Below are 16,405 nucleotides of genomic sequence, written 5' to 3' on the forward strand. Positions count from 1 at the left end.
CCCCTCCTCCGCCCGCCTCCCCCTCCCCTACCCCTCCATCTCCCGACGATGCGACCGCTACCCCTCCCCTACCAGCATGAGCGTGCTTGGGGTCTGTGCCTCCTCTTCCTCCTCGTCGTGGTCTTGGCACTCGCGGGGGCGGCTGGTGCAGGTGGTCTACGTGGCTCCACTGTTTGCTCCTGTTGTTTGCTCGCATGTTGGCTCCCGGCCCCCCGGCACAGCGGCACACTGGCGTGGGCGAGGCTCCACGGTGGCCGCTCCGACGAATATGTGGTCTGCTTCATGACTCCCCAGCTCCCATCCCTTTTTGTCTCGCAGGGCATCTGCTAGCCAGTCGCTCCGGTGACTCTGTGGCCGTATCCGTCGATCTACCCACCAGATCCGGTGCCGGTGCCGGTGAGGTCATCGCTGGCAGCTAGGTTTGAACTCGCCCAGGTCAGGTATCACACCATCGTCCTCGTTGTCCTTCTCTGCATCTTCACAATACCTGTGCTTCAGTGATTTGGTTTTCTTTGATGTGACTGCGGCAGGCTGGCTGGCAGCGATGGCCTCGCGTTCTGCAGTGGAAGGGCCAAGAGTCGCAACAGCGGAACCCTAGCCTCGACCTCTATCTCCCTCCGGCCACAGCTGTTCAGGTAGGAATCACCTTTCCTCATCGTTCCTTGGGTGGTTCGTGCCCCGCTGCCTTCTAGATTTGTTTTCTCGTGGGGTGTCGTGTCGGGTTGCATAGATGCGGATGCGGACGCGGATGCGGACACGTCGGGGGTTGATTTGCTGATTAATTCTTCCCTTCTTGCTTTGTTGGTAGGTCAGCGGTGAAGGATGAGCAGGCGCTGGAGCCGCACGATCTATGTCGGCAACCTCCCCGGCGACATCCGGGAGAGGGAGGTGGAGGATCTGTTCTACAAGGTAGGGGAATTCTTTTAATTGTTTGATTCCTTGCTACCCTATTAATCATTAGCAAAGAGCGCAACCCGTCTTACCGTATTAGGCTAGGGCTCACTTGCCGTGTGCTTCTTAGATTCAGTACCTCCGATGCTTATACTACTTTAATGCAATAGGATGCGATGCACTGCCGTGCTCTTATGGCCTTGCCCATAAATCATAGAAAACTGGTGGCTTGGATAGCCTTGTGCTATCAGGGTCCACCAAGTTCCTCTGCTACATTCACTATGAACCTCAAGCTATGGCTTGCGCTTGAGAATGTTGCTTATAGTTGTTCATTCGAAAGGTTGCATGGTTTTATACTAATAATGTCCAATTTTATAGAACTTGTGAACGCAGTATGGTAGGATTGTTGACATTGACCTGAAGGTCCCCCAAGGCCACCTGGTTATGCTTTTGTTGAGGTAAGTTTCATCTGAATGTGTTGAATAACATGGTCATCTTTTCCCCTCAAAAGATTATCGTGTTTTGGTTGATGACTTTGGTCACGAACTAGCAAATTTAAGGTACTTTGCTAATCTTGTAGTTTGAAGATCCTCAGTGATGCTGAGGATGCAATTGCTAGGCGGGATGGATACAACTTTGATGGACACCGTCTAAGAGTAGGCTAATCAGGTGCTCTAATAAGCTACATGATTGCACTCTTTCTCTTCAATCTGTTGATCCAATGCCTACTTCTGTGGTCAGGTGGAGGCTGCTCATGGTGGTAGATGTAATACTTCCTCGTATGATCATTCAAGTGGCTTTGGTGGTGGTGGTGGTGGAGCACGTCGTGGTGTGTCGAGACACTCAGAGTATCGTGGTATGGTTTCTATTCATGTTGAACATCAATGATTGCTCTTCTCTTCTCTGTCTGCAACCTTTAACTTGAATCATGGCAACAGTTCTTGTCACTGGACTGCCTTCTTCTAGCATCATGGTAGGATTTAAAGGTCCTGAGGCAAAACTTTTTCCCTCGTGTTCTTCCATAAGACTGTATCGTTTGTCTCATTAACACCAAATATATTCTTCCCAGGATCATATGCGGAAGGCTGGTGATGTTTGTTTCTCTGAAGTGTATCGCGAAGGCGGTGGTAAGTAGCATTTGGGTTAAAGCCGCTGCCTTTATTACAATTTGGAAATGTTCAACAGAAATATTTAGAAGCAGAGGTGCACAAATATTTTTGGGGTGCATTTTTTTTCCAAAAGCAATAAGGTTTGATCTTTCTGCCCCTCTGGTGTCATCGTCAGTTACAAAACTAATGGCACATATCCTGTTACATACTGGGGATCCATATATGGCTATAGAGGTGCCCTGTGTTCCATTTTATTTTGCTCTTAGTATTTTCATTTCTCAGAACAGGAAACTATTAGCTCTTGATTTTTTTAAATATTGATTGATAAAATACTAACTGTTTAGGTAAAGGTAATTTAGGAACAGTTGAAAAATGCTTGGGATTGCAAGATTGATACTGCCACAAGAAAGTTCAAGCTTGCTTGGGTACATAATAACCCAATGTACTATAGTAACAATTTTAGCATGCTAGCACCACTTGAATGGATCAAATGTATTGGGACAATAACTAAAGCTCATAGCCATTATTGAAGTAATGTGCTTGCCATACTTAATCCCTATGATTCAAGCAGCTTGAGAACTGAATGCTTGAGGATATTGCGTTCGACATTTGCAAATGGACTTATTTTGTTGGTGAAACTGTAAGCTGCCCACAATTTATAGGGACATTCATCACATATCCTATATTCTCAATCCCCATAAAAGACCATCGTTTCATCAATAATCTCTCTCCCCTTGATCTGGAATACAAACATGCCATTTTGATGACTTCTTATCAAGTTTTAGAAAGAGCACCTACTTAGCCTTCCCATATCTAATGTGTCCAAAAAAAGTACTCATCATTGCTGTTTATTCTAGGATTTGGGCGCATATAAATGCCACATAACATGATTACTAGCATCTCTTATTATTTATTGTGAAGGTTTATTTCATTCGGTTGCTTGGTTTTCAACCTTATTTTCTTCAAGGAATATGATGTAAAGCTATCTATGTTCTTAACACTTCTTTTCTTTTTCAAGTTCTTATCATATATTTCTATTTTGTTACAGGCACCATAGGAATTGTGGACTACACAAATTATGATGATATGAAATATGCTTGTAAGTCCATAATACATTCCCTTCTGTCTTAGGGTGAATCATTTCATTCTATAGTTTTTTTTCATGTATCTACTTTTGACCTTCTACAATCCCTGATCTTTGATTGCTTCCCTATCTGTCATTGTTAGTTCGATCTCTTCACAATAGCCCTAAAAATGTGCTCTTAATGCTTTGAACTATGCTCTTGTCATTGACAACCCGTTGTAGATAAAGAAGCTGGATGATACTGAATTCAGGAACGCCTTTGGGCGAGCCTATATAAGGGTAAGCATCGCATCCTGTTACTGGTTTAGTCCTGGGGATCATTTATGTAGTTCGTTGTTAAGCATGCACCTTATTCTTTATAGGTGAAGGAATATGATGCCAAACATGGTCGCTCCTACTCACGTAGCCGAAGCCCAAGTCGTAGCTACAACAAAAGCAGGAGCTCGAGGTATGCTGCGGTACTGAGATGTCATGGGTAACCTTGTTGATAACTAATACTAACACGGAATATACTTTGCAGCAAACCACCCAGGACTCGCCGTTCAGCATCTAGATCCCGGTCGAGGTCTGTTTGTTCCTATTCAAGGTCTGCATCAAAAGGACGTTCTCCGTCTAGGTAACATACACTGTTCCAGCTTTTGCGCTTTGAATCCTTATGTGTCAAGTTCTTTTCTACTGTTTTGTCCAAAACACAATATATATGCATTAGTAGAATATCTGGCCAAATTACAAATATGCCTACTTCTGTATCGTAATTACCTGCTGCCTACTCTGGGCCCTTTTCCCCCCAAAGATTGCTGCTGTTTTAGCCTAAAACAGTGGTTACCAATCTTTATTAAAGTATCATCTTTGTTCTGTAACCTTCATTGGTCTGAATATTTGGTATCTAATCATTCTCTAAGAAGCACATCAGTTAAGTTCAGGTTAACACAGTTACACTCCCAGGCATGTATCAATGATGATGGCTTGCTATACAGTCTGATTGCTTTGGGGTTCCTTCTCAAGTGCTCAGAGTCTCAATGAACGATATGAACTGCTTAGTCTGTTCTGTTTTGTTTTTGAAGACTCAATTATCTCGCCCTTTTATCTGGGATTGTGCGGTCATCTGGGGATTGCGCATTAGGATATTGAGGATGGGATTTCCACGATTTGCTACAGTTCAGTTGGTTTTATAAGGTGTGGTTATTAATTGAGAGCTTGTATGGAAAGCTAAAATCGTCCCATTATTTTACCTAGCGTCATGTAACTGATTGACATCAGAGCTTGGGCATAAGCGCATTGTTTGGAATACTAGGACATAGGAGCGTTAAGGATTGGTGATCTGGATTATGGTGGTACAATGACTAGGAATGTACTTGGAGTTTAATGCTTGGGGAATGAGTTTTCTTCCTACCTCGGGCACACTTCAGATGGTTGCTGTGGTTCATATATGCACTTTTGACATTATTATACAACAATGTTACACTTGCATGGAACTAAATGCTTCAATTTTCGTGAGCTTTTATTGCTTTTGTTCCACGCGGCGTCATGGCTTTTGGAACCAAGTTGTTAAAGCTGCATTTTGGATATTGAATCAGTTGTTTCTGGAACGTTTTGTAGATCACCAGCAAGATCCAAATCTCCTAATGCTTCTGTAAGTTCTTTCATCATTTTGATAATATTTTTTTGTTATTTTTGTTGCTTAATTTTATATCTGCTAAAATGTCTATATAGCCCGCGAATGGTGAAGCAGCAAGCCCCAAGAAGTAGAGTCCAAGCAGGAGCCCATCTGGCTCACGCTCTCCTGATGTAAAATGATTCTATTCTTATTTTCTGTACTTGTTAATAGCAAACACAGCTGAACTGACAACAATTCGATCAAAATTTGCAGGCGAAACCTGAATAAAATTGATATGCTGTCGAGGATTGCAGATGGAGTCCAGAGATCTTCTTTTCTGGACACTTGTCCTCCATATTGTTCTACTTCCATCCTTGGCTTAGCAACAGTACCAGATTCGATGATATTAACTATCAGTATCAAGTTATTTCCCATGCATGCAGAGGCGCCCGTACTTGTGTTATAGTTTTTGCTCTTTCCACCTATAATGTAATCCTAGCCAATGTTGTGCTTTGAATCTAAGTGTGTTAGTTGCTTGAGCCCAACTCCATCAAATACTTCTTTCCACTAACATGTCATTGATTTGTTATCCTAGAATAGGCACCATGTAATGATAACCAACCTCTATGTTCATTTACAACATTGTAATGAAAAAAACCATGTTAGCTTTTCTTCCCATATTTTCTCATTTAATGTACCAAATAGACCAACCTTTCGTAGCAACGCTGATGAGAAAACATATTAGACATATGAGCCATATTTCCCAAGATTTGTTCCTATACCAAGCACATCACCCGCAGCGAAGCCCGGACAGCTTATTTGTATGGAAGCCAAATTGGAAAATTTTAAAGGGAAACCATTCAAACATACAAAAAAATAAAAAGGCAAAAAAACAGATTAGATAACTGTTCAAATAATTCTTACCATTATCATTTATGAATAATTAATTTAAACCAATTGAATACCAAATTTACACCCCAAACAAAAATAGTAAAGTATGATCCAAATAGATGTAATTCGCTATAAATAGTTATGCATGCATATGTTCATGCAACGGGTGAGGTGATTGATGGCAGCAGGTGACCCTGGTCTGGTCTACCACACCATAGCACGCCATGCATGCACCTGCAACTGGTCGGTGCAGAGGCGGACCAGACCATGCACCTCAGGGCGACACGTGTGGGACTCCGGAGCACGCGTCGTGCACAGGGGCGGGCGGCTGTCCGTGCTGGATCGGTAATTGGATATTATTTGTTGTTTTGGCTATGCTTGGATAAGGTCCATTTGGATTTGGGTATCATCCCCATGTATGATTAAGTGGTGTTCGAATTTCATTGGAGAGCAAGTTAAAAAATCCAATGTCCATTAGATATCTTTGGACTTGAGAGAGTAGTTTATAATGTCTAGCATGCATTTCTAACTAATGTCTAGCTGACTAGCTTAGATTTCTAACTACCGCGGGGTTGACATGTTGGCTTTGATGCACTAATATACACAGTAGCTGGTTGTTATATTGAGTTATTTTAAATAAATTTTAATCGATTTTTAAAATTTATGGTCTCACAGGTCGCTGGAGTTTGCGCTGGGATCGGGATCGCATCATAGGCTACCAACTCGACGGTGACTGGTGCGAACTGTCCACACCGAACGGTATGGGATTTGCTCTGATCTATTGTCCCGCCCGATCCCACGGTGAGCTGAGACTCACCGAGTGGTGGTACCAAGTGGCTAGGATAGGCCTTTTGTAATGGTAGAGCGGTCATTGGTCTTGGCGCAGTCCACCATTGAGTCTGGCGCGGAGACCAATAAAAGGAAAGCGACAAGATTTTTGTGCGCACGAGGTGAGCAGTGTCCGAGGGCCATTCCCTAAGGTATCCAGAAATTCACTCAGTAAATTTGAAAGCACTGGACATCTTCACCTACGCATGGTGGGTCGAAAGCAGGTAGACGCATTTAATGCCTTCCCTCCATGCTACCATCACATAAAAACAAGTCGGGCAGGTGGACACATCTAATGCCTCTCTTCCTTACCATCAGATAAAAACAATCCACCGACCATGTAGGAACATTTGTACTTACACATGCATCCATATATCTAATAGACGGACGGTGTGCCTGCATGGCCGGTGCCTAATTAGCATGGTGGTCGGCACGCATGCGAGTACGCGTACGTGCATGCTGCTGGGGCCTTGCTTGCTTTGCATGCATGGTCGATGCCCCAGTTGTACCCGTTCTTATCTCCTTGTGAGAAGGTAAAATTTTATGGCCTGTCCTTTCTCTACGAGAATACGTCAAAAGTGGGCCAACGGCAGCAGCAGTGCATGCATGCACGCCTTTAAACCAGCAGTGGCTTCAGGCCAACTAGCACCCATCACCACAAAAATACTAACACTTCAATGTCCTTTACCCATACCAAGAACACAATTTGCTAAGTAAAGAACCAAAGTACTATTGACATGTTTAATAAGCAGAGATGTTTAGTAGCCAGGATGGATACGACTATGATAAGACATAAGATGCATGCGCCCATGAAAATTGAATGTATATAGAATTCAGCAATCTCTAGGTCTGTTAGCTATGGACACTGAACAACTGGAAGCCTCCACGGAAGCACCGACTAAAGCTAAAATGGGAAGGGAAAACAAAAGCAGTACACATGCTTGTAGGACAAAGACTGAAAAGTAGTGATCTTCATCAGTTCTAAGTGAACCGCGCCAGGACCACAGACCGCTCCGCCTTTATAAGCAGAGCCTGGCTTAGCCATTGGTACCACCACTCAGCGCACTTTAGCTCGCTTAGGTTTTCCCTTTGAGCAAGCTTTTTGCTCAGCCCTTCTTTGTAGCCACCACCAGAAATGGCAGGAGCCTGGGTTAGTAGTTACTGCCTAACATTGAGGGTTTTCCTAGTATCCTGCATGCCACCCTGCAAAAGCTCGGAGTCAAAGATCGTCCCGAGTATGATGGCCGTGAGTATGAGAAGCATGCATCGATCGGTGTGAGGTTATCGTCTATATTGGGAAGAGTGAAGAGTTCCCTGATATCACCGAAGCCTGGAGTGTGACCACAACCGGGTTTAGCTTCACCGACACCTACCAGGTTGTGGCCCGCAAAGCCCTGCGATACCTTTGCTAGCTCTATGAAGAGCCCATTGCCCGTACCCCCATGAGGTTCTTTCCACCCTTGGATAGGAATCGGCAGGCATGGAGGGCTCGCATGGAGGCTTTGCAAGGGCGGGATGCGCAAGAAGATAGTCCTACCGTGGTGCACTTGACCACGTACCTGCTTGCTCTGGATGAGCAGTATGACCGGCAAGCCTTGGAGCTGAGGGCGTGCCTCCGGCGCGCCGAAGAAGCCAAGATCTTCACTCGGATGCTCCAGGTGCAGCTCGCCGAAGCGCATGCCAGTGCTGCAGCTGCTGAGAGCCGGGAGACTGCCATGTTAGAAGCTCTGAAGGAGGCCGAAGATCGGCATGTTCATCAGCTGGGTGATGCCTATCTGTTCACTAGGGCCAAGCGGAGGACGCTGGTTGATGAAAGGCAGGATGCCCCGATCTTGGAGGGGATCCCTATCCACCCGCCTGAAGGAAGGAGAAACCGGTGATGCAGAACCACCAGCACCTCCACCCTCGGAAGTGTTAGAAGCAGAACCCTTGGTTCCTCTCACTCAGCCATTGACACGAGAAGATGCAGATCCATAGCCAGGGCGGTAGAAGAATCCGCCGAGCACAGGCATAAAGATGCGTGGTTCAAAGGGAGATTAGTTGCCTTGGGATGCTATACCCGTAGTAGTAGTGCTTTTCGTCGCCGTCCTCCTGTATTGTACTCTTGCCGTTGTTGTCGTCCGTAGTTGTTGGATGCATGTTGTAGTTTCGCCTAAGGGGAGTGGATCTTAATTCACTTTTTTGTAAACCCTCGCGTTAGGAGAAGTACTTGTGTTATAGTTTTTGCTATTTCCACCTATAATGTAATCCTACCTAATGTTGTGCTTTAAATCTAGGTGTGTTAGTTGCTTGAGCCCAACTCCATCAAATACTTCTTTTCACTAACATGTCATTGATTTGCTGGTCTATAATAGGTACCATATAATGACAACCAACCTCTATATTCGTTTAGAATATTGAGACCAACATTCCGTACCAACACGATGAGAAAACATATTAGACATATGAGCCATATTTCTCAAAAAAATTTCTATACTAAATATATCACCCGCAGCGAAATGCGGGCAGCAGTGGCTAGTAACAAGTGAGGGCGCTGTACTGCAGCAGCGACCGCCCACGACCAGACCGTGGAGTCAGTGAAGATGGTCCATGTAATGTAGCATACAGTTTCAACAATAGCTAGTTAAGACGGAATGCGAAATCAGACGACTTGACTGGATGTGAAAGATGAATTCGGCCATGTTCGTTTTGCTAAAAAGTTATAAAAAATACTGTTCATTGATTTATTTAAGAAAAATACTGTTAGTTTATTGAAATAGTACTGCTCGTAAGAAAAGAGATCAGGACCGAAGTGTGTGGTTCATTGGACAATGATTGGCATCTGCTACGTACTGGAGCGTGTACTCCTGTCTAGCCGACTGGTATACGTGATTAGGATTTTTAGTCAACTTTCTTTATGCTACTTTTTTGAGAGTCAACTTTATGCTATTGATAAGGTGAGCAGCCTCAACTTCTATACTACTCTGTCCATCTGTTCCAAAAAATAAATTGTTATTCTATCCTAAGATAAACTTTTTAAATTTTAATCAAAATCATAAAATATAATGTGTTAATAATGATTTTTTAATAAATCATGTTCTACTCTATGTTTTGACTTTTCTATATATATTTGTTTTATTATATATCTAGAGTAGTGCGTATCTAAATGTGTAGCATGTATCTAGAAAATTTAGATGCCTTATAGTTTGAAGCAGATGAAATATCAGCGTATATATTTAGTACCGTAGATATGATCAGTAACATATTCCAGAAAATGATGTCAAAGTTTCACCCACACTCGTCAATGGATACATAGAACACAGATGAACTCCATTATTCCTTTTTTTTTATAGAAATGCTCCTACTTAGATATCGCTCAAGGGTTGGTTGTAAGTTGAAAATCATAGCAGATGACTATACTTTGTTCGAGTTTTTTCTTTCCTTTTTTCTTTTCTAAAAAAGAGCAGCAGGAGACCTACTGATCATGTTGTTAAAAAAGAAGAAGGGAGTGCTTAATACTCCATCCATCTCAACGTAAGTCTCCATCTTTTATTTTAGAAGAAAATAACCAAACAATCTCAACTTTGACTAAAATATATAATATATAAAAAAGATTAATATTTATAATACAAGATATAAGCATCACTAAATTAATCACGTTGTATATTTTTGTAATAAACCTATTTAGAGACACAAAGGTAGATACTATTTCCCTTTAAACCTAAACAAAGCTGAGATTGGTTGACTCTTTGAAATACGAGAGGTAGACGAGCCCCGATATGCAGCACACTGACACGGTAGGGCTCAACAGTCGCATACCACATCGTCAGGGCATCCTGATGGGGCGGAATGTAATGGCCACCTACCGCATTGAATGCACCAGCCCGCAAGGGGTCGAGTGATGAAGCTCGAGCATGCTACGACTACGAACCCGCACTCAACACGCATGCATCTCGTGATCGCAAAAACGCTCGGGGCTACTGTCGGGGTTATGATCCCTGGGTGTCTCAAGACGTCGATTAGTCAGCAGGTCAAGCGGCCCACGATACATCAGCTAGCGAAAGGCCAAACGTTTGAGGCCTAGCTAAGCCAAACGGACCTAGCTAGACGCCAAGGCCAGGGTCAGCCACGACCCCTCCCTTCCTCCTTAGCCGCACGACGCACAAGGGACTCACGACCTCTCTGCCATCTTGACCCCTGGGAGAAACGGGGAGAGGTCGAGCCTAACCAAGCGTGCCCGCTCTGACAAGAGTGGACACGCCGCACTGACCCTGCAAGGACTGAGGGGACAACGGTCACCTCAGTCCGGTCAGACACTGTCGGGTACCGTAGAATGGGGTACCCCGAGCATAAATCAAAAGGGTCACTTAAGTCCCATCAAAAAACAAAGCTAGAAGGTAAGCCATGGGCTCATCACCGGCCACGTCCGAGCCCACTAGGCTCATCGCCTCGCCTCAAGCCTCGCACAGGAGGTCTCGGCGTCCTGACGCAATCTCCGCCTCGCGCGAGGCCTTTCACGGAAGGCCTCGGCAAGGAGTGCAATCTCCGCTTCGCGCAAGGCCTCTCACGGAAGGCCTCGGCAAGGAGTTCGATCTCCGTCTCGCGCGAGGCCTCATTCTCCGTATCGCTCGAGGCCGTCGCCCCCTGCCTCGACCGATCTTCCCGACAACCCGTCATGTCCCATTAATACGTCAACCACTCCCGCAATCTCAGCCGGACGATAGCTCGACACCGCAGAATGGCCGACGGGACATGAGGTTGCATCAGCACCATACCAGCTGAGACAGGGCATGGCGGGGATTACCGGTCACTATATCCTGACGCTGTGCCCACGATCAGCGCCCGCACTACACTGTGCCCCGCGATCCCCACCTCGAAAAACAACACAACACGGACGGCCCGGCCTAGGTCATCACTGTCTCCAAGCCAGCACACCGGATCAACCGCTCTCTCTGGGCCTCAGCACTATACACCAGGGTCTCGGTTATCTCGGGATTCATGTCTGCCGAGCCCTCCCACTGTGGTGCAGCCTCGGCATCAACTGAGCCTCGGCCTCACGCACAGTCAGTCCACAGTGACTCGCACGCTGATCACCGCACCCACTCCGAGGCAGCCTAGGAGCTCCCATGATGCACAGGATCGGATATGACCAGCACGCCGCCCCAGTGCTCTAAGGACGGACCACTCCGACGACTACGCCGCCACAGGAACAAGCCACAGGGCTTGGACACGCCGTCCCTGTTTGCATGACGCCGTATAGATAGCTCATGTACTACCCTTGTCCTCCCTTCAAACTATAAAAGGAGAGGACTTGGGCCATTTAGGGGGAGGGAGAAGAACGCCCGGTAACACACACACTTCCCAGCCGCCTGAGAGCAACGTCTCAAGCAGCCCACACAACACCTCGCCGAGACCTGGGATGAGCTCCCTCCCTCACCTAGCTTGTAACCCCCTACTACAAGCACTTTGGTGCAAGGAATACAAGATCGATCTCTCAGACTGGACGTAGGGCATCGATTGCCTAAACCAGTATAAACCTTTTGTCTCTTTGCATCACCATCCGGGATCAGGGGCACGCAGTTCACATTTACTGGTTGATTGAGGACCCCCCCGGTCCGAAACACCAATAGTTGCGCGCCAGGTAGGGGCCTCTACGTGTCAGTTTTGTCATCCTAGCAAGTTCCGGATGGCAGACCCCGTACGACCGTTGCGTCTCGGCACGGTGGTTTGGTTTGGGAGCCTAGAGTTCATGTCTCTAGGGCATGAGTACGACATGGTACTCCTCACTTCTCGAGCCCCACCAATCGATGATGAAGTCATGCACCAGCAGCCCAGGCGTAGGCGGTGCCCGGGCGGCCGCTCTCGCCGCGCTCGCCAGGCACGATGCGAGCAAGATCACCCCGACGCTACGTGAATCCAGGGTGACACGCCGCTCCCCGCCGATATCCTACGACCAGCTGTTGGCGTAAGGTCCCTGGTTGGGGACCTGTCTAGCCTGAGCTTGGACAAGGGAAAAACGCCGGTGGTACGCGGCAACGCCCAGTCATCAAGCTCTGCTCCACCACTCCCTGAGAACCCAACTCCAGCGGAGCAGAGCCCGGTGGCGGCACCATCCCTATACCCCTTTGGGTTGAGAAATGCCGCCGCCTCTTATGCTTACGCTTACACTGCCGCTCATGAGGATGCCTTGGGACGCCGCTAGCGCTTCGCTCTTGACCCGGATGCCCACGCCGACTCCTCGGAGGAGGATGAGGCGTGGCCTGGAATGGATTTCTCTAGACTCCATGACCCTAGAGCTATGCGCTGTTTCCTGGCCACAAGCAACTACTGCTTCGGCTACTCCGACTCCGACGACGAGGGCAGCTACGACCCCACTCGCAAGTGTTTTCACGTTAGGCTCAGGATGCCGAGGGCGGGCGAGGAGGACGAGGGGGCGGGTAGCCGTTCCCCGCTTTGCCCAGGTATGGGCGCCGCCACACCTCCGCGCATTGTCATGCCGACAGCATGGAACGAGAACCTCGCTCTTGCGCGATCTCAACGCCCAGACCTAGAACAACTCCGCGAGCTTCAGGCCAAGGTCGAGCAAGATCGACTCCTTCTGCAACAGCTCCGAAGCACTCTCGAGCAGGAGCAGCAAGGCTACGGTGATGGCGGAGGAGCCCGGCGACGGGCTCATGACGTGCACCATCGCATCAACGACGACGAGGGGGACGATCGTCCCCCAATCTTCAATCGCGCTAGCCAGAATGTCGTGGCTACGGCAATGCTAGTGCGCGTGATGCCTGAGCCCTCCACCATAGAAGGACGGCGGGTTGGCGGTGAGCTCCGAGATCTCCTTGAGACCGCCGCGGTGCAGTAGGCCGAGAGTTCCGCCTCCCGGCGGTGCGATGCCATCTCAGACCTCCCCTCAGCGCCACATCAGCAGGATAGGGAGGCCTCGGTTCGTCCCGAACCTAGTCGGGTGCCGGCAATTGGAAGGGTCCCCCCGGTCCACGACTGCCTCAATAATCGACGTGAGGCGCAGGGTGACCACAAAGTGGTCGGCCGACGACGATGCCACGATAGCGAAGGGCCCGCCCGAGGCTACCATCCACATCGGGGCGACCATTATGATAGCGAAGAGGACCGCAGTCCTTCTCCTGAACCACCTGGCCCATGAGTCTTCAGTAGAGCCATCCGCGATGCTCAGTTTCCAGCCCAGTTTTGCCAGCCAGCCAACCTCACCAAGTATAGCGGTGAGACCAACCCTGAGCTCTGGCTTGCCAATTACCGCCTGGCTTGTCAGCTAGGCGGCGCCGACGATGAGTGGCTCATTATCCGCAACCTTCCATTGCTCTTATTAGACTCAGTGTGAGCCTGGCTCGAGCACCTTCCCCCCTCTTCGATCCACGATTGGCGTGACTTGGTTTGGATCTTTGTTGGGAATTTCCAAGGCACATACGTGCGCCCTGGAAACTCCTAGGACCTTAAGAGTTGTCGCTAGAAACCAGACGAGTCTCTCTGAGACTTCATCCGGCGCTTCTCAAAACAATGCACCGAATTGCCCAGCGTCGGCGACTCAGAGATTGTCCAGGCTTTTCTCTCTGGCACCACCTATCGAGACTTGGTCCAAGAATTAGGCCGGAATGTGCCGCGTTCAACCGTCGCGCTCCTCGACATTGCCACCAACTTTGCCTCAGGCGAGGAGGCTGTAGGGGCCATCTTCCCCACGGACGACACCAAGGGGAAGCGGAGGGACGAGGCCCCTGAGGCCTCGGTCCCTCACCTCCCCAAAAGGAAGAAGAAGGATCGCCAGGAGAAGCAGGCCATCCTCGAGACCGATATGGTCGCGGCCGTAGAGCGCAAGAATCTCTGAGGACCCAGGGGCCACAGACCCTTCGACGACATGCTTAAGAAACCCTGCCCTTACCACCAAGGCCCGGTCAAGCATGCCCTCGAGGATTGCTCCATGCTACGGCGTTACTACGCCAGGCTCGGGCTCCCTGACGACGACGCCAAGCAGAAGGGCACCGGTGACCGGGACGATGACAAGGACGACAGGTTCCCCGAGGTACACAACGCCTTCATGATCTTCGGTGGACCCTTGGCGTGCCTTACGGCGCGGTAGCGGAAGAGGGAATGCCGAGAGGTCTTCTCAGTCAAGGTGGCCACTCCCCGATACCTCGATTGGTCTCAGGAGGCGATCACCTTTGATCGAGATGACCACCCTGACCATGTTCCGAATCCGGGGTAGTACCCACTTGTTGTCGACCTAATCATCGGCAACACCTGACTCTCCAAGGTGTTGATGGACGGAGGCATCGGCCTCAACATCTTGTATGTCAACACCCTGGAGCTCTTGGAGATCGACCGATCGAGGCTCCGAGGCGACGCCGCACCCTTCCACGGCATCATGCCAGGGAAGCACACGCGACCCCTCGGGCGCATCGACCTTCCCATCTACTTTGGCACCCCCTCCAACTACCGCAAGGAAGTCCTTACCTTCGAGGTGGTCGGGTTTGGGGGAACCTACCACGCCATCCTAGGACGGCCATGCTACGCCAAGTTCATGGCAGTCCCCAACTATACTTACCTCAAGCTCAAGATGCTAGGCCCTAGCGGTATCATCACGATTGAGTCCATGTACGAACATGCATACGACTGCGACATTGAGTGCATCAAGTATGCTGAGGCTCTTGCAGAGGTCGAGACCCTCATCGCCCACCTCGACCAACTCTGTGGCGAGGCGCCTAACACCAAGCGCCGCACAGGGGCGTTTGAGCCCACAGAGGCCGTCAAGCTCATCCTGGTCAACCCCGCCTGCCCCGACGACCGGGCGCTGAGGATCAGCGCCACCCTCGACATCAAATAGGAAGCCATGCTCGTCGACTTCCTTCGTGCGAATGCCTACATATTCGCATGGAGTCCCTCGGACATGTCGGGCATACCGAGGGAGGTCGCCGAGCACGCCTTGGACATCCGGGCCGGCTCTAGACCGGTGAAGCAACGCCTGCGCCGCTTCGATGAGGAAAAGTGTGGGGCCATCGGTGAGGAGGTGCAGAAACTCTTAGCGGCCAAGTTCATCAAGGAAGTGTCCCACCCAGAGTGGTTGGCTAACCCCGTGTTAGTCAAGAAGAAAAATGGGAAATGGAGGATGTGTGTAGACTACACCGGTTTGAACAAAGCCTGTCTAAAAGTCCCCTTCCCATTACCCCAAATCGATCAAATCGTTGATTCCACTACAGGGTGCGAGACCCTGTCTTTCCTTGATGCGTATTTTGGTTACCATCAAATCAAGATGAAGGAGTTCGACCAGCTTACAACTTCTTTCATCACACCATTCGGCATGTACTGCTACATAACTATGCCTTTCGGCCTCAGAAACGCAGGGGCCATGTACCAGCAGTGCATGACCTAGGTCTTTGGCGACCACATTGGGCGGACCGTCGAGGCCTATGTGGACGACATCGTGGTCAAGACCAGAAAGGTCGGGAACCTCGTCGACGACTCGAGGATAGCCTTCAGATGCCTTAGAGAGAAGGACATCAAGCTCAACCCCAAGAAATGTGTATTCGGGGTCCCCCGAGGCATGCTCTTGGGATTCATAGTCTCGGAACGCAGCATCGAAGCCAACCCAGAGAAGGTCTTGGCCATAACCAGCATGGGACCAATCAGAGACCTCAAGGGAGTATAGAGGGTCATGGGATGCCTTGCGGCCCTAAGCCGCTTCATCTCACGCCTCGGCAAAAAAGGTCTGCCTCTGTACCGACTCTTGAGAAAATCCGAGCGTTTTTCTTGGACCCTCGAGGCTGAAGAAGCCCTCGATAGACTCAAAGCGCTGCTCATGAATCCTCCCATCCTGGTACCCCCAACCAGGGATGAGGCCCTCTTACTCTATGTCGCCGCAATGACCCAAGTGGTCAGCGCTGCCATAGTAGTAGAGAGGCAGGAAGAGGGGCATGCTCTACCCACCCAACGACCTGTTTATTTCATCAGCGAGGTGCTCTCCGAGACCAAAGCATGCTACCCCCACATCCAAAAGCTGGT

The 16,405-nt window shown here is 48.9% G+C and overlaps 1 pseudogene; it reads left to right on the top strand.

Moving 5' to 3' along the window:
* The first annotated feature begins 598 nt into the window (after window positions 1-598).
* Window positions 599-5,069, top strand: LOC136483599 (serine/arginine-rich-splicing factor SR34-like; annotated as a pseudogene).
* Window positions 5,070-16,405: the final 11,336 nt, after the last annotated feature.

The sequence above is a fragment of the Miscanthus floridulus genome, chromosome 9 (genome assembly GCF_019320115.1).
Source record: "Miscanthus floridulus cultivar M001 chromosome 9, ASM1932011v1, whole genome shotgun sequence".
NCBI classification, from domain to species: Eukaryota; Viridiplantae; Streptophyta; class Magnoliopsida; order Poales; family Poaceae; genus Miscanthus; species Miscanthus floridulus.